The sequence below is a fragment of the Drosophila biarmipes genome, unplaced genomic scaffold (assembly GCF_025231255.1).
Source record: "Drosophila biarmipes strain raj3 unplaced genomic scaffold, RU_DBia_V1.1 ptg000019l, whole genome shotgun sequence".
NCBI classification, from domain to species: Eukaryota; Metazoa; Arthropoda; class Insecta; order Diptera; family Drosophilidae; genus Drosophila; species Drosophila biarmipes.
Window position 1 is genome coordinate 5,133,767 of NW_026114537.1, and position 22,309 is coordinate 5,156,075.

At 35.0% G+C, this 22,309-nt stretch overlaps 1 protein-coding gene across 13 annotated transcripts in view; it reads right to left on the minus strand.

Annotated features, from left to right (window-relative positions):
• Positions 1 to 22,309, minus strand: part of LOC108021868 (G-protein coupled receptor 15) — a 231,391-nt gene that overhangs the window by 185,222 nt on the left and 23,860 nt on the right. For 4 of the 13 annotated variants that reach the window (XM_050890271.1, XM_050890272.1, XM_050890267.1 and 1 more), the window contains exon 1: positions 5,708 to 6,050. The exons of 1 other annotated variant lie outside the window; for it this stretch is intronic. The gene's annotated coding sequence lies outside the window, so the exon portion shown is untranslated. Of the gene's footprint in view, positions 1 to 5,707; positions 6,100 to 22,309 lie in introns of those variants that run through there. 8 more of the 13 variants (XM_050890262.1, XM_050890261.1, XM_050890266.1 and 5 more) reach the window with 5 other exon arrangements.

The following is a 22,309-nucleotide window of genomic DNA, read 5'->3' on the forward strand; positions in this document are numbered from 1 at the left end:
GATTATGAAAAAAAGTTTTTTTGTTCCGATATTTTGTTAAGTTTATTTCCTATTTCACAAATGCGGCTTAAACGATTTTACCATTAACATTTCCTCACGTTTTGTTTTTTAAATTGTTGTTGTTTTTTTAAATTGGCACGCTTTATGAAAATGGTACAGCTAAACACAAGCATATTGAATAGCAGCGTGCCGAATGTAAAAAAATTAAGAAAATATATTTATTTAGTAAATCGTATAATACATTTTCGTCACAAATGTTGACATCAGAACTTTTGTTTGCGGTAGGTGCGGTACTAGATTTTTACCTCTTTCAGAGGTATTTGTTTGATAACATTACACACATTGAAGTAAAAGCCGCCGAACACAAACCTTTAAATCTTTGTAGGGGAGTCAAATACTGCAACGAATTACGCAACATAGACGAAACCAAAATACACGAAGAACAAAAAGTCAACGAAGCACGCCCATACATTCTACTCCTATTAAGTCGGAAAAAATGCCTACGATTTGGACTCTCGACTCCAACCTGCAAAAGCTAGAAAATTTTAACAAGAATTGCTCCGGGAAAGTCCACTCAGAAGAGAATAAGAAATGAGAAAAAACGAAAAATACTGCATAAGCTGCAAAAACATTTCCGAAAAAGATAAAAAACACATAAACAATAGATAAAACACAAATTTATACAACAAGAATAACTGATCACAATAAAAACTATACAAAAAGTGGATCACAAAACGGCTCAGAACTATACTCCACTCATCGCAATCAACATCATAGCAACAGATTTGCTTCTGTCCTATCTAAACAACAGATCGACAGATAAACAACAAACACAAAAAAAAACAAGGAAAAACGCTATATCGAGTGCCTTGACTATCAGATTATTTAGCTTAAGCAAGCAAAAGGAAAATGGAGATGTTGTAAACCGCCACCTACCCTCTGTTTCAGTATGTTATTTGGGCGGCAGACAGATTTATTATAAAAGTTTTTTCCCAGCATGACAACTGTACCCAAAACAATTTTCGGCGGTTTGTAGACGTTCGATGGGTATTCATGAAACAGATAAATTTCAGTTTCAATTTGTTTTCTATCATAAAATCAGGCCCCGCAGATTAGCACCGTCTGAAACGAGCATGCGCTGCGCAGGAAACCCAGGAATCTGTGTACCAAGTCCGAATCTTCTAGCTTTATACGGACTGACGGACAGACGTTCACAGCTAGATCAACTTTGCTAGTGATCCTAATAAAGAATGTATATACTTTATGGGGTCGGAAACACTTCCTTCTTTTTGTTACAAACTTCTCCGACGAATCTAGTACCAACACACAAATCACAATAAAGACACGCAGTCAATATATACATCAACAAAAAAAAAACAATATCATATCAAGACCTCTCAACAAACTTTTGCAAGCCCCACAAAACCACGGTAGAATCTCTTCCAACCAATATGGTTTCCGAAAGGGAAAACCAATATGGTTTTTCGAAACTGACGGGATAGAGAGGGTTATCCACATTGCTGTTAAGGCCATCGCTGGTACGAGATGGAGAGGTGGGACAAAGAAGTATTTTCTAGTGGTCACCCTAAACATAAAGAACCCATTTAACTCGGCCGATTGTGGAAGGACCCTGGAGGCACTACGGTCCTTCTACATAACGGGATACGTGTTAAATATAGCGCACAGCTACCTCAGCAAAATGCAGCTGGTCCTATAAACCTCAAGGTGACAGCTAGTGTTCCATACCCATATAGGTGCATAGGAGGGACAAGTATTTCATCTCAGCGAGCCATGAGGTACTTGGGAGTCATGCTGGACACCCGTCTCTCTTATCGTGAACATTTGGAGTTTTTAAAAAAAAAGGCAAGCGAGGCTACAGGATCGCTCTGCAGAATCCTGCTAAACACCAGGCGACCGAAGCAGGACAGACGTAGGCTCCTGCTACACGCTGCTCTGATGTGGGCCGAGGCCATGGCTGTTAGCAGCCACATGCGAGAGCTGTTAGCATTAGACTAACGAGTGCCCTCAGGAAGATCTCGGACGACGCAGCGCTCGTAGTTGCAGGCCAAGTTCCCATGTGTGGATTAGGGCGGGAGGCCAATGAGATACGAGCGGATATAGCAGGCTAACAGGTGGATCAAAGAACCAAGACCTAGGTGGAGAAGACTGCTAGGATGTAGAGCGTCGACAACTAGCAGGCGGCCTGGGACAACTACAGCTGTACGCACCAGCTCATTCCCAGCAATGAGCCTTGGTTAAAAAGGAAGAAAGGACGTACAGGCGCTAAGTGTACATGGTATCAGTAACGCGAACCCTGCGTCGCATCACTGTATATAATTGTTATGTAACAAGAAAGAAAGTTAACTTCGGCAAGCCGAAGCTTGTATACCCTTGCAGTTATAAGAAATAATCAACTTTAGTAAATAATTTTTTCATATTATTTTCCCAAAAATTTCCCGATTGTTCCTATGACAGCTATATGATATAGTCGCCCGATTTCGATAAAATTTAATTCGAAATTCAGAACTAATTAAAAAATATTTCCAAACTGAGAAGGTTATATGTCAAAAGGCACAAAAGCTACAATTTCAAAACTATTTAAACAAAAAATTTTACTTCCAAGCTAAGAAGTAGTAATCCAATTTTTGTTAATTTGAATTCAAAATTATATTCCCAATATTATAAGATAATATATCAAAAAGACCCAATTTTGCATATTATTTTCCCACCATTTTTTCGATCGTTCCTATGACAGCTATATGATCAAATTTAATTTAAAATTTAAAACTATTAAAAATAAAATGTTACTTCCTAGCTAAGAAGGTTATGGTATGTTAAAAAACACCGAAGATACCATTTTTTTCATAATTTCCAACTAATTTTCCGATTGTTTCCATGGCAGGTCTATGATATAGTCCTACCATTTTGATAAAATTTAATTCGAAATTCTAAACCCATTAAAAACGGTTATTTCCAAGCGGAGTAGGTTTTATGTTAAAAAACACCAAAGATATAATTTTTTTTATATTGTTTTACCACTAATTTTCCGATTGTTCCTATGGCACCTATATTATATAGCCTTCCGATTTTGATAAAAATTAATTCAAAATTGAGAATTAATTAAAAAATGTTATTTCAAAGTTAAGAAGTTTATATGTTAAAAAACACAGAAGAAATAATTTAATTTTTAATTTTTCCTATGGGAGCTATAAGATATAGTTGTCCGATCCGACTGGTTCCGACTTATATACTAACTGCAATAGAAAGAAGTCTGGGAAAGTTTCAGCCCGATAACTTTAAAACTGAGAGACTAGTTTGCGTAGAAAAGGACAGACAGACGGACAGACGGACATGACGGACGAAAAAACAAGTACTCAAATAAATAATAGTTAATCAACAACAAACAACCTGCTTTTAAAATGACTATGAAAATTATACAATGGAATATGAATGTTAATAACTACTATGATCTTCAAATAATCATTTAAAAACATACACCAACACTAATCTGTCTTATTGCAAAACGTTCAGGCCATATTAGACACCTCACATGTTTCCACCTTGATCACTGGCAACATTAACGGTTGGCACAAAAACTGGGGATCGAATCAAAACATTCAACGTAATTAACATTTTCACCTCCAACACATCAAACCGTAAGGAACATTTTGCAAACTTACTGAACAATACTCTACACAAAGACAACCATGCACAAACATAAACAAGGAAGTTGAAACAATTCTAAAAATCATTCTCTCCAGCTCTAACAAGGCCATACTCCAAAGGCATCCGACCAAAAGGTCCAAAATGTGTGATGGAAAAACAATCTTGTGACGACAAAATAAATAAATGGAACGACTTAAAAAAACCTATTTTATGCGACAGAAATTTGACCACTATATCCATAAACTAAAAGTAAAAGAAAGTTGAAAAATATTAAAAAATTAAATTTTTTACACGACTTTGAATTAAAAATTTTGAAAGAAACATGTTTTTTGGTCTGATGTGTTAAAAAAAAAAAGATGAGAATTTATTCAATTTTATTACTACCAGCCATAGCCACATATGCTGGACTTGCCCTATAAATTTTTAAGGCGATCCGTCAGCCCGTTTTTTACATATCTTCATGCCAGATGAAAAACCGTGGCTTTGAGAAAAATTTGAAAGTTGAAGTATGAAGAGAGGCAGGGTCGGAAAGCATTCATTCTTAGCACTATAACTTTGTGACAGCATCGAATATCGAAAAATTCCCTTAAACCACATACTCTACATAAGTTTTAAGGAGATAATTTGATTGACAGATTGGTTTCGGAGATAGAGCTGTGATAGTGTAAAAGTTAAAATTTTATTTATTGGGGACGGTGAGGATATAAGCCCCCCTCAATTCACCTAGTTGTATTCTCACTTAAAATAGGAGTCTATAGAGTCCGTTCAAATTCAATTTTTCTAAACACCACCGTTTTTAAAAATATGGGCAAAAGATTTAAAATTCTTTTTATTTTATTTAGCTCTTTTTTTTAATTGCTCAAACGATTTCGTGTTAAACTTTAAAGTGTACATCTCTTGAGATTTCTTAATTTTTAACATAAAAAAATTTTTGTAAAAACTTACGCTTTAAAGTAATTAATCAACAAATATGACAACTGGTCTTGGATTTGATTTTGATGAAGCATAAACATAATGCATACAAATATATCCCAATACTCCTCAGTGTTTTCCGCTAAGCTACTAGCAAAAGTAGAGGGACTCGATTATTAAAAACAGTAGAGGACAATTTTGCTTATGCTCCGACTGTCTCTCGAACAAAAAATAGCAAAAATTAAACCTCACACGCCCACAGCCTGCTACAAAATTTCCCTAACAAATTTAAACTACTTTGGATACCCGGCCATGTAGAAACACCAGGATGTGAACTGGAGGACACCGTAGAAAAAAATGCTATAAAACAACCGCTTACAATACCTGAAAATCTAAACCCAAAAGGCATAGTAAAGGATATAAAAAACACACACCACGCAAAGACACTAAGACATCAGCCTGGTACCAATTAATTAACCATGACCAACTCAATATCTACCACATAAAAAACTAACTAGACCAGACAAAAACAAGAAAGGAAGTTAGCTTCAGCAAGCGTAAGTTTGTATTCCCTTGCAGTTATAAGAAATAATCAATGTTAGTAACATGTTACATTTAAAAAGATTGTTGCTTGCTAAAAACAATTCTTTTTAATAATTATTTCCTTACTTCTGTGACCGTTTCTACTGCAGCTATATAGTTAGATCGACTTATTATACTCGACTCCGTCACTTTGCGTTTTTGAGAGTATCGATTTGGGTGGAATGGCATTCTTAACCAACTCGATTTGCCGGTTTCGTTCGAGTTATTGTCACTAGTTACTAGTAACATGTTACTAGCATTGATTATTTCTTATAACTGCAAGGGTATACAAATTTAAGCTAATAAGAGTACAAATAGTGACACTTGTACATATATGTGACTCCCCCACGACAAGTTTGAGCAATCTTAATAGTGAAAATTTATAAATTGTAATTACATGTTAACTGGTCCCTTTTTATTTTTTGGTTTTCATTTGATATTAGGTAACTTGCATCTTTATTATTGTTTTGAACTGGCTTATACTTAGGATTTGATTAACCAATTTTATAATAACATATATTTAACATATTCATTTTCAAAATTTTACCTTTTTTTGCGATGTTTTGCTCTTGTTATGCGCTTAGGATGTTGTTTAGGAAATCGATTGATTTTATCTTTGTAATAGAGTGGATAGTAATAGCATATTATTGCTTTGAATACCTTGTTTTGTATCGCATCATTGTTTTTCTCGTCTGCATTAAAAAGCCGGTTGTGCTCATTTAATGTCATGTGTAGTCTCTCAACATTTGAGTTCCCTGTTTTTATTTGGTGTCGTGGATATCTATATTTTTATCTATAAGAAACTGTTTTATGCAATTTATATTAAATTCATTATCCGTTATAATAAGCTTGGGCTTGCCTAGGTACTGGATTCCCTCTTGTATAGCATTTAGCAATGAAACCCAGGATCTATCTTTAATATAACAAGCGGTAGCGTATTTTGTGGATTTGTCTATTGTAGTAAGGTAATATTTTGCATGGGGAACCAAATATATAGATGGATTATCTCGTTGTGTATAGGTTATATTTAGATTATTTTTTTAAGGGGTTTCGATCATATTTGGGCAAGTTACAAATTTTGCAATTATTAACATATTTCTGAATTTCTTCCTGAGGATTCGGGTGGTAATACATTTTTTTTAATTCCGCAAAGATTTCCTTTATAATTATGTGGTTGTTTTTTAAAGATTCTTAATTGTTTTTAAAATTTGTTTTTTATCTGTTACATCTTTTAGCAAAAAAAACGATCTTATTAGTTGTAAGTTTTCGTTGCATGCAAAGTATGTATGTAACGTTCCTGGAATTTCACTTACAAATTAACGTCATCGCAATGAATAGCTCCTATGGTTTATCAGGTTAGATAATTTTGTATTAATTCTAAAATGGTAGATTTATTTCCTTTTGTTTGTATAATGTGCCTTATTTTTTGTGTATACAAGATTTTGGTGGCTCGCAATTCATTTTGTGATTCTTTAGTTCAAATTACCGGATTGAGTACTGTGAATGTTTTCGCAATTTATAAATTGACTTGAAAAGAGGTTTATTAGGTCTAGCGAAAAGTCATTGTTTAGTTCGTCAATTGTTTCGACGGCTTTCATTGTATTGTCGAGTTCGCCTAGCAATATAAAAGCTTCATTCAGCTGGATTAGATCGCTTCTATTTACTTTGGGACAACCGTCCGCTAGAGCAATTTCTTTTTCTTTAATGAAGGCTATATCAAAATCATATTCGTTTAGTTGAATTTTCCATCTCTGAATTTTTTAATTGGGTTCTTTTAAAACTTTTGGCTTTTCGAAACAATCGAAAAATTTAAAATCATTTTTATTATTTTTTTAATTTTTTTTTTTGGTATTTTATTAAATGCTTTGAAATTTTAGAGTAATCTTTTATAAATCGCCTTAAGTAGCTAGTTATGCCCAGAAAACATTTTATTTGTTTTTGCGTTCTTGACAATTTAATACTATCGATTGCCTTAACTCTTTTTTTTGCTAGGTTTCAGACCGTCTGAATTGAAAACGTTCCCTAAGAACTCTAATTCGCATTTCTAAATTTCGCACTTGTCAATTTGAAGCTTAAAGTTTGCATTCTTTGCACCATTTTATATTTTTGTAATATTTTTAATATGCTCTTCGATTGTTTTCGAAAAGATAAGAATATCGTCCATGTATACAATACAAAAATGGTCTTTATAGTTTCTAAGTAGATGGTTTATAAGATGTTGAAATGTTGCGGGTGCATTTCGAAGGTCGAATGGCATACGCAAGAATTCGTAGTGCCGGCTAGCAGTTGAAAATTCCGTATTTTGGATATCGCCCTCGCTCATTTCAATTTTATAAGAATAATGTTATCCATTGCTTTTACTTGAACTTCGATGTTTGATTTTCATTTTGGGTGGCAAATGTTTTCATAAATGATACTGAATTCCGATTCAGTTTTGATAATAAATTTTTGAAAATTTGTATTATTATGACCTACGTCCACTTGACCAACAGAAATATTATGTTGAGGGATACGGCTTGCTACCTGTTGAGGCTGGATAGTGTTAAAGGACATTCTGGAATTACTAAATGTATTAGCGTCATAACTTTTATTATTACTTGTTCAATTTTCATACATATTTGTATTTTGCCTGTTGGAATTGCCAGGATTTTCCTCTACTTGTGGTTGATTATGGAGTTCTTTCATTTTGATTGAAATTTTTGTAAAAGGTGGTTTGTTGCTAAATTGTTTTCGAATTGGTCCATACAAGGTATAACTTTGATGACGGGCATCTTCAATAATTTTGAATGCGTCGTCAAATGACGGAGGGTTTCAGGCAAAAAATCATTGTTTTTGTTGGCTCACGAAGATTGTCCCTAAATACTCTAAGTGGTACACATCCCGTCAGAGTGTGTTAATATAAGATTGAGCAGTCTATTGGCCATTTCGTTATATTTCGTAATATTGCTCTATTGGGTAACGTTTCCGTACTTATGCAAAACGGGTCTTACTAATCCACAACATTTTTTTGTTATATAGTCAAAGAGGACATTTCTCGATTGCTCGTCGAACACTTAAACTTCGGAATTCATTTTGAAGGACCAGGTTTTTTTCTTAAATTGGATGTAAAAAAAATTTTAACTTGTTTAAGATTAACAAAGACTTCTGGATCTTGAAAAGAAAATAATACACAATGATCGATTTTACGACTCCAGTATTCCTAGGTGGACGCTGTTCCTCTCAGAATATCTTTTTTGTTTTTTTTTTTTTTTGGCCAGCCCTGTCTTCTTCGAAGTCAAAAGTAATGCGAAATCGATGATCCCGTAAATGATGACGTCGACAACGATTGTAGTTATGAAATATGAATGCGCCTCAGAGCGTAACTTATGGTAAGTGCTAGTGTCAGCATATTCCCATGGCCTGCGTGCAGACACATACAATGAATGTATATACAACTTTTCTCGCGGCTATCAGCCAAACACATTTGTGAGCATATATGCACTTTGATATGAGACATAACGGCCGCTGCCAATGTTTGCAGGCAGCGCAGCCGCGAAGAGTTTAGTTGTAAGCATTCCGAAAATAACCGTCAAAGAATAAAAAACATGTCGTTGGCCGATTGGCTAGCTTCAAAACACACATTCCTGGTTTTTTAAATGATAACAACCTAGAACAAATATAATTCACTTCCAGAACATGGCGCCCGTGACAGTGAAGAAAAAAAAAACAACAAAAATTGAATGTACAGTGTACAAACAAAGGAAAGTTGTGGAATGCAAAAGTTATCCAAAAGTTATAAAAAGTCGAATGATTGATTCGTCAGAAAGAAGAGCAAACGCCTGCCACAGAGGAGGTTATATATCCGAAGACAAAGCACAAAATTGAAGAGCTGGTACACCCACCTGTTTACTGACTGTGCGAGTACCAGCACCCGCTGCGCCAGAAGAACAAAAGTGTGGGAGAAATGACAAATCCTCCTACACCTACGAGGGAAATCTTATGATTATCAACAACGCCGTTGGACTAGAGGGAGCTGTTCCTGTCGAGCAAAGGGACGCACCAAGCATACAAGAAAATCTAGAGGTGTATCCAAACGATGGACCACGCCCCCTCAAAATAGCTGAAGACAGAACACGACAACAAAAGAAGACCAAACCTAAAAAGAAAAGGAGCGGCAAGAGAAATAAACTCTTAGGCCAACGGAGGTTGGCTAAGGACCTTATCAAGACAGCAGCGTCACCTGAAGAGGCAGCAACACACAACAACGAGCTGGCTAAAATTGAGAGCCAACTTTGCACTGGTGCGAAGTAACGTAACAAAGGCTGCATTAATTGACAATGCCTAAGTTACTTTTAATATAATTCTCTTCTACTCAAGCCGATGCGCGAACGCTCTGCTTGAAAACTAGAAACCTTTGTTAGGCTGTGTACTAAAATCATAAGGCACATTGCAAATCTGCCATGTGAATAAATAACTATACACAATATTTCTTTTCATTTCCTAATTTTTCTTTATGAATAATATTATAAATAAAGTAAAAGAAATTCACAATAGCAATTCGCCATATATACTTGGCATAAAATATAGAATTTTGGGTTTTGAAGACAAAAAAGTTGTCAATTCAACGGCGAACTTCGTTAATAAAGTAGAATCTCAAAACATTGATCTAGAAACAATAACAATACTACTGATAATAATTGTAAATATAATGTCAGTAAGTGTTTTCCTAAATCCTATAATTTACACAATAGGTGTTTAAGGAAGAGATTCCAGAGTCGTGCAAACGACCTAGATAAATTAAAAAAAAAGATAAAACAATAACAAAAAGAATATCTCGCCTTTTATAATTTCAAGCATTATATTAAAAAAAATTTCTTTTTTTTCAATTATGGCTACAAATATAGGTAGATAAACATACAAAAATGAACATAGAGGCAGTTATTAATACTTATACGAGGGACCCGAATTTGTATTAGTGAACAAATAATAACACTGGTCTCAACGACACCGATTACAATATATGACTTAGAATATTATATGTCTACATATAATTTAGAAATCTCACCATTAATACATTTCTCTAAACAAAAAGCGATGGTATTGAGCACCCTCACGGGTGTTCATGTGAAAACAATTTCAAGCCATCATGACATATTAAGTAGAACTAGCATTTCAGTAGTATTCAAGAATAATGCATAGCCATCTTATAATGGAATGGAGTGAATTATATTAGGATCTAAATAAACTTAAAAGCGATTTCAATAAATCATATAAATCGTTAACGCAAAATAGATCGATACAACAAGCTACTATAAATAAATATTGAGAAATATTAGTAACTAGTAAAGAGATCAAATAGATAAAAATTGTTGCTCTGCAGTATCGAAATTTCTGACCTTACTTCGATCAAACTTAATAACTATAAAAGAAAGGTATAATTTAAATATTTCAATACCAACTATACTAACTAGCCTTTTAGGAAACATTGAAAGTAGAAACTGGGGATGAATTCAAATCATCAGATCTACCAGAAGTCGACCCAGTACAAGTAGAAGAATCTGAATTTGACAGCCCAGAAGTGGAAGAGAAAGATTTGAATAATCTCACAATTCCAGATGTACTTTTTCAATAAGAATTTTCAGATCAGCAACCAGCTGATTCCGATTGTGGAATCGGACAAATTTAAATATTAATAATGCCAGACGATACTGTTGCCCAACGGGCATATATAAGGATTCAACGGACAGAAAATAAACCTCCACAGATTTATCACAGCCTTGAAATTAGTAAACCTAACCAAAGGCACATTTGAAGAGATAGCTGTTGAAGTCATAAAATCAAAACAAGGAAGAACGCTATAGTCGAGTGCCTCGACTATCAGATACCCGTTACCCAGTTTAAGGGAGCAAAAGGATAATGAAGATATATCAACAGAAAATCGATATTTACGGCGCCACCTACCTGCTATTTCAGTAGATGTTATGAAGGCGGCAGACAGATTTAAGCGTTTTGTCCATTTGTGGGCGTGCAAAATTAATCTACTATAATCGGAATTATGAAAAAATTACATGACTGTATTATTGGTGAAGCATCCGATGTAGTAAAAGCAAAAGAGAAAAAAACTACTTCTATTGAATGAAGAAGACAGGCCTATAGAGGTAACAACTTTATAGGTAACTACCGTGGTAGAGGTAGAGGAAGTGGTCGTGGTAACTACCAAAACAATGAGTATTACCAGTATAATGGCTTTAACCAAAATAGCGGTTATAATTAGAATAATGGTTATAATCAAAACTATATTAATCAGACCAATAACTAAGGTAAAGGTCGTGGAAATTATAGAGGAAACACAAATAACCAAAATACCAGCAACTACGGCAATACACAACAGAGGTAGAGGAAATGGTCGTGGTAACTACCAAAACAATGAGTATTACCAGTATAACGGCTTCAACCGAAATAGCGGTTATAACTACAATAATGGTTATAATCAGAACTATATTAATCAGACCAATAACTATAATGGAGCTCGTGGAAATTATAGAGGAAACACAAATAACCAAAATACCAGAAACTACGGCAATACACAACCAAACAGTAATGTCCGCGTTACCCAGCCAGTTTCGGAAAACTTTCACAATCCTTCAGATACAAGAAATTAGAAAATAGCGACGGTTTACACAATTAACCTCAATATCAATATCTTCGTACCACTTATTAATTCAGAAACACGAAAGAAGCTTACGTTCCATGTGGATACAGGAGCAAATATTTCGCTTTATTTCTTTAAAAAATACAAGTAAAAAATAAAAATAAATATTCAAGGAATAGGCGAGGGAATCATAAAATCTAAAGGACTTGCTCCAATAGAACTCCAAACAGACATATATATAATTCTATATAATTTTCATATTGTAAATCAAGATTTTGCGATTCCATGTGATGGAATAATAGGAATAGATTTTATAAAAGAATTAAACAGACAAATACGAGGTGTGTTCAAAAAGTAAGGTGACTTTTCAAATTTCTCGGGCAACATATTTTCGATTAGCGATTTTTTTGTTTTGTTTTGTTGGTACACTCTTTCCTAACATCTGTACCAAGTTTCAATTGAATCCCCTTTTTTGTTTAGTTGTGAGAGGCGTAAAGGTAACAAGTTGTTTTGCGTGCTCAGCGATTTTTTGCTATCGAAAAATATGGATCAAAGGATTTGCATCAAATTTTGTGTAAAAAATAAAATTAAGTGCTCCGAAACACTTGAAATGTTGACAGTGGCATACGGTGAAACTGTTCTGAGTAAAAAAAATATTTACAAGTGGTACAAACTCTTCCAAGATGGCCGGGGAGATGCCAATGACGAGCATCGCTCTGGACGCCCAAGCACGTCAACAACTGATGAAAACGTTCAAGCAGTGAAGAAAATTGTTTTGGAAAATCGTCGAATCACTATCAAAGAAGTTGCTGAAGATGTCGGTATATCGCTTGGCTCGTGCCATGAACCTTTTTCAGCGAAGTTTGTTCCAAAATTGCTGAATTTTGACCAAAAGAACCGTCGCATGAGCATCGCTCAAGAGCTGTTGGATGCCGTCAACGACGACCCAGATTTATTCAAAGGGTCATAACTGGTGACGAATCATGTGTATATGGTTATGATATCGAGACCAAGACCGAAAAAAGCACCTCAAGTTCGATCAAATGTCAAAGTTTTGATCACTGTATTCTTCGATTACCATGGCGGCGTGCATCAGGAGTTTTTACCATATGGGCGTACGGTCAATAAACAGTATTATCTGGAAGTTATGCGCCGTTTGCGAGAAGCAATACGAAAGAAACGTCCAGAATTGTGGAAAAACAATTCATGGCTTTTGCATCACGATAATGCCCCTGCTCACTCATCTTTGCTTGTGAGAGATTTTTTGGCCAAAAACAATACCACAATAATGCCTCAGCCACCATATTCACCGGATTTCGCCCCATGTGACTTTTTCTTGTTCCCAATACTAAAGAGACCTATGAAAGGACGGAGATTTGCATCGATTGAAGAGATAAAGACTGCATCGCTGGTAGAGCTCAAGGCTATACCGAAAAGTGCTTATGGGAAGTGCTTTGAGGATTGGAAAAACCGTTGGCATAAGTGTATTGTATCTGAGGGGGATTACTTTGAAGGGGACAACATTAATATTGATAAATAAATGAATAGTTTTTCTTGAAAATACAAAGTCACCTTACTTTTTGAACACACCTCGTACAACTTAACCATACAGAGGATTGGTTTATATAAGACAAAATAGTATAGACATTCACATTTATATTTTAATAACATACACTTCTGGTAACAATACAATTCTTCTACCAGCCAGATCTCAAGTAGTACGAAAAATCAAAATAATGTCCGATACTGATACTATTGATTAACACCAAATGATTAAAACCAAATCAGGAGATTCAACCTGGTATTTACATTGCCAATACTACACATGCAAGCACAGTACATTTGTCCGATTACTTAACACAACTATTTCTGATCAATTGATGAGTATAACAAATTTCAAATGCGAACTAATTTCCGATTATAATATAGTTCGAAACACTTCAAGTAATAAAGCACAAAACATCATAGAAAAACTTAAAATAATTTTCAATTCAAACAACAATTAACGGATCTATGTGGAAAATATACTGACGTATTCGGTCTTGAAACCGAAGCGATAACAACATACAATTTTTACAAACAAAATTGAGATTGAAGGACGATGAACCAATTTATATAAAAAACTATCGAAGCTAAGTTGAGGAAATTTAAAAACAAGTATAAAAAATAATTTAAGACAATATAGTCGAACCATCTGTATCAGAATTCAACTCCAGGGTTCGTCCGAAAAGAAATGGCGTTTAGTAGTTGACTATCGTCAAATCAACAAAGAACTTAATAACTATAAAGGAAAGGTATAATTTTAATATTTCAATACCAACTATACTAACTAGCCTTTTAGGAAACATTGAAAGTAGAAACTGGGGATGAATTCAAATCATCAGATCTACCAGAAGTCGACCCAGTACAAGTAGAAGAATCTGAATTTGACAGCCCAGAAGTGGAAGAGAAAGATTTGAATAATCTCACAATTCCAGATGTACTTTTTCAATAAGAATTTTCAGATCAGCAACCAGCTGATTCCGATTGTGGAATCGGACAAATTTAAATATTAATAATGCCAGACGATACTGTTGCCCAACGGGCATATATAAGGATTCAACGGACAGAAAATAAACCTCCACAGATTTATCACAGCCTTGAAATTAGTAAACCTAACCAAAGGCACATTTGAAGAGATAGCTGTTGAAGTCATAAAATCAAAACAAGGAAGATCGCTATAGTCGAGTGCCTCGACTATCAGATACCCGTTACCCAGTTTAAGGGAGCAAAAGGATAATGAAGATATATCAACAGAAAATCGATATTTACGGCGCCACCTACCTGCTATTTCAGTAGATGTTATGAAGGCGGCAGACAGATTTAAGCGTTTTGTCCATTTGTGGGCGTGCAAAATTAATCTACTATAATCGGAATTATGAAAAAATTACATGACTGTATTATTGGTGAAGCATCCGATGTAGTAAAAGCAAAAGAGAAAAAAACTACTTCTATTGAATGAAGAAGACAGGCCTATAGAGGTAACAACTTTATAGGTAACTACCGTGGTAGAGGTAGAGGAAGTGGTCGTGGTAACTACCAAAACAATGAGTATTACCAGTATAATGGCTTTAACCAAAATAGCGGTTATAATTAGAATAATGGTTATAATCAAAACTATATTAATCAGACCAATAACTAAGGTAGAGGTCGTGGAAATTATAGAGGAAACACAAATAACCAAAATACCAGCAACTACGGCAATACACAACAGAGGTAGAGGAAATGGTCGTGGTAACTACCAAAACAATGAGTATTACCAGTATAACGGCTTCAACCGAAATAGCGGTTATAACTACAATAATGGTTATAATCATAACTATATTAATCAGACCAATAACTATAATGGAGCTCGTGGAAATTATAGAGGAAACACAAATAACCAAAATACCAGAAACTACGGCAATACACAACCAAACAGTAATGTCCGCGTTACCCAGCCAGTTTCGGGAAACTTTCACAATCCTTCAGATACAAGAAATTAGAAAATAGCGACGGTTTACACAATTAACCTCAATATCAATATCTTCGTACCACTTATTAATTCAGAAACACGAAAGAAGCTTACGTTCCATGTGAATACGGGAGCAAATATTTCGCTTTATTTCTTTAAAAAATACAAGTAAAAAATAAAAATAAATATTCAAGGAATAGGCGAGGGAATCATAAAATCTAAAGGACTTGCTCCAATAGAACTCCAAACAGACATATATATAATTCCATATAATTTTCATATTGTAAATCAAGATTTTGCGATTCCATGTGATGGAATAATAGGAATAGATTTTATAAAAGAATTAAACAGACAAATACGAGGTGTGTTCAAAAAGTAAGGTGACTTTTCAAATTTCTCGGGCAACATATTTTCGATTAGCGATTTTTTTGTTTTGTTTTGTTGGTACACTCTTTCCTAACATCTGTACCAAGTTTCAATTGAATCCCCTTTTTTGTTTAGTTGTGAGAGGCGTAAAGGTAACAAGTTGTTTTGCGTGCTCAGCGATTTTTTGCTATCGAAAAATATGGATCAAAGGATTTGCATCAAATTTTGTGTAAAAAATAAAATTAAGTGCTCCGAAACACTTGAAATGTTGACAGTGGCATACGGTGAAACTGTTCTGAGTAAAAAAAATATTTACAAGTGGTACAAACTCTTCCAAGATGGCCGGGGAGATGCCAATGACGAGCATCGCTCTGGACGCCCAAGCACGTCAACAACTGATGAAAACTTTCAAGCAGTGAAGAAAATTGTTTTGGAAAATCGTCGAATCACTATCAAAGAAGTTGCTGAAGATGTCGGTATATCGCTTGGCTCGTGCCATGAACCTTTTTCAAACCTTTTGGGCATGAGTCGTGTGTCAGCGAAGTTTGTTCCAAAATTGCTGAATTTTGACCAAAAAAAACCGTCGCATGAGCATCGCTCAAGAGCTGTTGGATGACGTCAACGACGACCCAGATTTACTCAAAAGGGTCATAACTGGTGACGAATCATGTGTATATGGTTATGATATCGAGACCAAGACCGAAAAAAGCACCTCAAGTTCGATCAAATGTCAAAGTTTTGATCACTGTATTCTTCGATTACCATGGCGGCGTGCATCAGGAGTTTTTACCATATGGGCGTACGGTCAATAAACAGTATTATCTGGAAGTTATGCGCCGTTTGCGAGAAGCAATACGAAAGAACCGTTCAGAATTGTGGAAAAACAATTCATGGCTTTTGCATCACGATAATGCCCCTGCTCACTCATCTTTGCTTGTGAGAGATTTTTTGGCCAAAAACAACACCACAATAATGCCTCAGCCACCATATTCACCGGATTTGGCCCCATGTGACTTTTTCTTGTTCCCAAAACTAAAGAGACCTATGAAAGGACGGAGATTTGCATCGATTGAAGAGATGAAGACTGCATCGCTGGTAGAGCTCAAGGCTATACCGAAAAGTGCTTATGGGAAGTGCTTTGAGGATTGGAAAAACCGTTGGCATAAGTGTATTGTATCTGAGGGGGATTACTTTGAAGGGGACAACATTAATATTGATAAATAAATGAATAGTTTTTCTTGAAAATACAAAGTCACCTTACTTTTTGAACACACCTCGTACAACTTAACCATACAGAGGATTGGTTTATATAAGACAAAATAGTATAGACATTCACATTTATATTTTAATAACATACACTTCTGGTAACAATACAATTCTTCTACCAGCCAGATCTCAAGTAGTACGAAAAATCAAAATAATGTCCGATACTGATACTATTGATTAACACCAAATGATTAAAACCAAATCAGGAGATTCAACCTGGTATTTACATTGCCAATACTACACATGCAAGCACAGTACATTTGTCCGATTACTTAACACAACTATTTCTGATCAATTGATGAGTATAACAAATTTCAAATGCGAACTAATTTCCGATTATAATATAGTTCGAAACACTTCAAGTAATAAAGCACAAAACATCATAGAAAAACTAAAAATAATTTTCAATTCAAACAACAATTAACGGATCTATGTGGAAAATATACTGACGTATTCGGTCTTGAAACCGAAACGATAACAACATACAATTTTTACAAACAAAATTGAGATTGAAGGACGATGAACCAATTTATATAAAAAACTATCGAAGCTAAGTTGAGGAAATTTAAAAACAAGTATAAAAAATAATTTAAGACAATATAGTCGAACCATCTGTATCAGAATTCAACTCCAGGGTTCGTCCGAAAAGAAATGGCGTTTAGTAGTTGACTATCGTCAAATCAACAAAGAACTTAATAACTATAAAGGAAAGGTATAATTTTAATATTTCAATACCAACTATACTAACTAGCCTTTTAGGAAACATTGAAAGTAGAAACTGGGGATGAATTCAAATCATCAGATCTACCAGAAGTCGACCCAGTACAAGTAGAAGAATCTGAATTTGACAGCCCAGAAGTGGAAGAGAAAGATTTGAATAATCTCACAATTCCAGATGTACTTTTTCAATAAGAATTTTCAGATCAGCAACCAGCTGATTCCGATTGTGGAATCGGACAAATTTAAATATTAATAATGCCAGACGATACTGTTGCCCAACGGGCATATATAAGGATTCAACGGACAGAAAATAAACCTCCACAGATTTATCACAGCCTTGAAATTAGTAAACCTAACCAAAGGCACATTTGAAGAGATAGCTGTTGAAGTCATAAAATCAAAACAAGGAAGAACGCTATAGTCGAGTGCCTCGACTATCAGATACCCGTTACCCAGTTTAAGGGAGCAAAAGGATAATGAAGATATATCAACAGAAAATCGATATTTACGGCGCCACCTACCTGCTATTTCAGTAGATGTTATGAAGGCGGCAGACAGATTTAAGCGTTTTGTCCATTTGTGGGCGTGCAAAATTAATCTACTATAATCGGAATTATGAAAAAATTACATGACTGTATTATTGGTGAAGCATCCGATGTAGTAAAAGCAAAAGAGAAAAAAACTACTTCTATTGAATGAAGAAGACAGGCCTATAGAGGTAACAACTTTATAGGTAACTACCGTGGTAGAGGTAGAGGAAGTGGTCGTGGTAACTACCAAAACAATGAGTATTACCAGTATAATGGCTTTAACCAAAATAGCGGTTATAATTAGAATAATGGTTATAATCAAAACTATATTAATCAGACCAATAACTAAGGTAGAGGTCGTGGAAATTATAGAGGAAACACAAATAACCAAAATACCAGCAACTACGGCAATACACAACAGAGGTAGAGGAAATGGTCGTGGTAACTACCAAAACAATGAGTATTACCAGTATAACGGCTTCAACCGAAATAGCGGTTATAACTACAATAATGGTTATAATCACAACTATATTAATCAGACCAATAACTATAATGGAGCTCGTGGAAATTATAGAGAAAACACAAATAACCAAAATACCAGAAACTACGGCAATACACAACCAAACAGTAATGTCCGCGTTACCCAGCCAGTTTCGGGAAACTTTCACAATCCTTCAGATACAAGAAATTAGAAAATAGCGACGGTTTACACAATTAGCCTCAATATCAATATCTTCGTACCACTTATTAATTCAGAAACACGAAAGAAGCTTACGTTCCATGTGGATACGGGAGCAAATATTTCGCTTTATTTCTTTAAAAAATACAAGTAAAAAATAAAAATAAATATTCAAGGAATAGGCGAGGGAATCATAAAATCTAAAGGACTTGCTCCAATAGAACTCCAAACAGACATATATATAATTCCATATAATTTTCATATTGTAAATCAAGATTTTGCGATTCCATGTGATGGAATAATAGGAATAGATTTTATAAAAGAATTAAACAGACAAATACGAGGTGTGTTCAAAAACTAAGGTGACTTTTCAAATTTCTCGGGCAACATATTTTCGATTAGCGATTTTTTTGTTTTGTTTTGTTGGTACACTCTTTCCTAACATCTGTACCAAGTTTCAATTGAATCCCCTTTTTTGTTTAGTTGTGAGAGGCGTAAAGGTAACAAGTTGTTTTGCGTGCTCAGCGATTTTTTGCTATCGAAAAATATGGATCAAAGGATTTGCATCAAATTTTGTGTAAAAAATAAAATTAAGTGCTCCGAAACACTTGAAATGTTGACAGTGGCATACGGTGAAACTGTTCTGAGTAAAAAAAATATTTACAAGTGGTACAAACTCTTCCAAGATGGCCGGGGAGATGCCAATGACGAGCATCGCTCTGGACGCCCAAGCACGTCAACAACTGATGAAAACGTTCAAGCAGTGAAGAAAATTGTTTTGGAAAATCGTCGAATCACTATCAAAGAAGTTGCTGAAGATGTCGGTATATCGCTTGGCTCGTGCCATGAACCTTTTTCAGCGAAGTTTGTTCCAAAATTGCTGAATTTTGACCAAAAGAACCGTCGCATGAGCATCGCTCAAGAGCTGTTGGATGCCGTCAACGACGACCCAGATTTATTCAAAGGGTCATAACTGGTGACGAATCATGTGTATATGGTTATGATATCGAGACCAAGACCGAAAAAAGCACCTCAAGTTCGATCAAATGTCAAAGTTTTGATCACTGTATTCTTCGATTACCATGGCGGCGTGCATCAGGAGTTTTTACCATATGGGCGTACGGTCAATAAACAGTATTATCTGGAAGTTATGCGCCGTTTGCGAGAAGCAATACGAAAGAACCGTTCAGAATTGTGGAAAAACAATTCATGGCTTTTGCATCACGATAATGCCCCTGCTCACTCATCTTTGCTTGTGAGAGATTTTTTGGCCAAAAACAACACCACAATAATGCCTCAGCCACCATATTCACCGGATTTGGCCCCATGTGACTTTTTCTTGTTCCCAAAACTAAAGAGACCTATGAAAGGACGGAGATTTGCATCGATTGAAGAGATAAAGACTGCATCGCTGGTAGAGCTCAAGGCTATACCGAAAAGTGCTTATGGGAAGTGCTTTGAGGATTGGAAAAACCTGAGGGGGATTACTTTGAAGGGGACAACATTAATATTGATAAATAAATGAATAGTTTTTCTTGAAAATACAAAGTCACCTTACTTTTTGAACACACCTCGTACAACTTAACCATACAGAGGATTGGTTTATATAAGACAAAATAGTATAGACATTCACATTTATATTTTAATAACATACACTTCTGGTAACAATACAATTCTTCTACCAGCCAGATCTCAAGTAGTACGAAAAATCAAAATAATGTCCGATACTGATACTATTGATTAACACCAAATGATTAAAACCAAATCAGGAGATTCAACCTGGTATTTACATTGCCAATACTACACATGCAAGCACAGTACATTTGTCCGATTACTTAACACAACTATTTCTGATCAATTGATGAGTATAACAAATTTCAAATGCGAACTAATTTCCGATTATAATATAGTTCGAAACACTTCAAGTAATAAAGCACAAAACATCATAGAAAAACTAAAAATAATTTTCAATTCAAACAACAATTAACGGATCTATGTGGAAAATATACTGACGTATTCGGTCTTGAAACCGAAGCGATAACAACATACAATTTTTACAAACAAAATTGAGATTGAAGGACGATGAACCAATTTATATAAAAAACTATCGAAGCTAAGTTGAGGAAATTTAAAAACAAGTATAAAAAATAATTTAAGACAATATAGTCGAACCATCTGTATCAGAATTCAACTCCAGGGTTCATCCGAAAAGAAATGGCGTTTAGTAGTTGACTATCGTCAAATCAACAAAGAACTTAATAACTATAAAGGAAAGGTATAATTTTAATATTTCAATACCAACTATACTAACTAGCCTTTTAGGAAACATTGAAAGTAGAAACTGGGGATGAATTCAAATCATCAGATCTACCAGAAGTCGACCCAGTACAAGTAGAAGAATCTGAATTTGACAGCCCAGAAGTGGAAGAGAAAGATTTGAATAATCTCACAATTCCAGATGTACTTTTTCAATAAGAATTTTCAGATCAGCAACCAGCTGATTCCGATTGTGGAATCGGACAAATTTAAATATTAATAATGCCAGACGATACTGTTGCCCAACGGGCATATATAAGGATTCAACGGACAGAAAATAAACCTCCACAGATTTATCACAGCCTTGAAATTAGTAAACCTAACCAAAGGCACATTTGAAGAGATAGCTGTTGAAGTCATAAAATCAAAACAAGGAAGAACGCTATAGTCGAGTGCCTCGACTATCAGATACCCGTTACCCAGTTTAAGGGAGCAAAAGGATAATGAAGATATATCAACAGAAAATCGATATTTACGGCGCCACCTACCTGCTATTTCAGTAGATGTTATGAAGGCGGCAGACAGATTTAAGCGTTTTGTCCATTTGTGGGCGTGCAAAATTAATCTACTATAATCGGAATTATGAAAAAATTACATGACTGTATTATTGGTGAAGCATCCGATGTAGTAAAAGCAAAAAAGAAAAAAACTACTTCTATTGAATGAAGAAGACAGGCCTATAGAGGTAACAACTTTATAGGTAACTACCGTGGTAGAGGTAGAGGAAGTGGTCGTGGTAACTACCAAAACAATGAGTATTACCAGTATAATGGCTTTAACCAAAATAGCGGTTATAATTAGAATAATGGTTATAATCAAAACTATATTAATCAGACCAATAACTAAGGTAGAGGTCGTGGAAATTATAGAGGAAACACAAATAACCAAAATACCAGCAACTACGGCAATACACAACAGAGGTAGAGGAAATGGTCGTGGTAACTACCAAAACAATGAGTATTACCAGTATAACGGCTTCAACCGAAATAGCGGTTATAACTACAATAATGGTTATAATCACAACTATATTAATCAGACCAATAACTATAATGGAGCTCGTGGAAATTATAGAGGAAACACAAATAACCAAAATACCAGAAACTACGGCAATACACAACCAAACAGTAATGTCCGCGTTACCCAGCCAG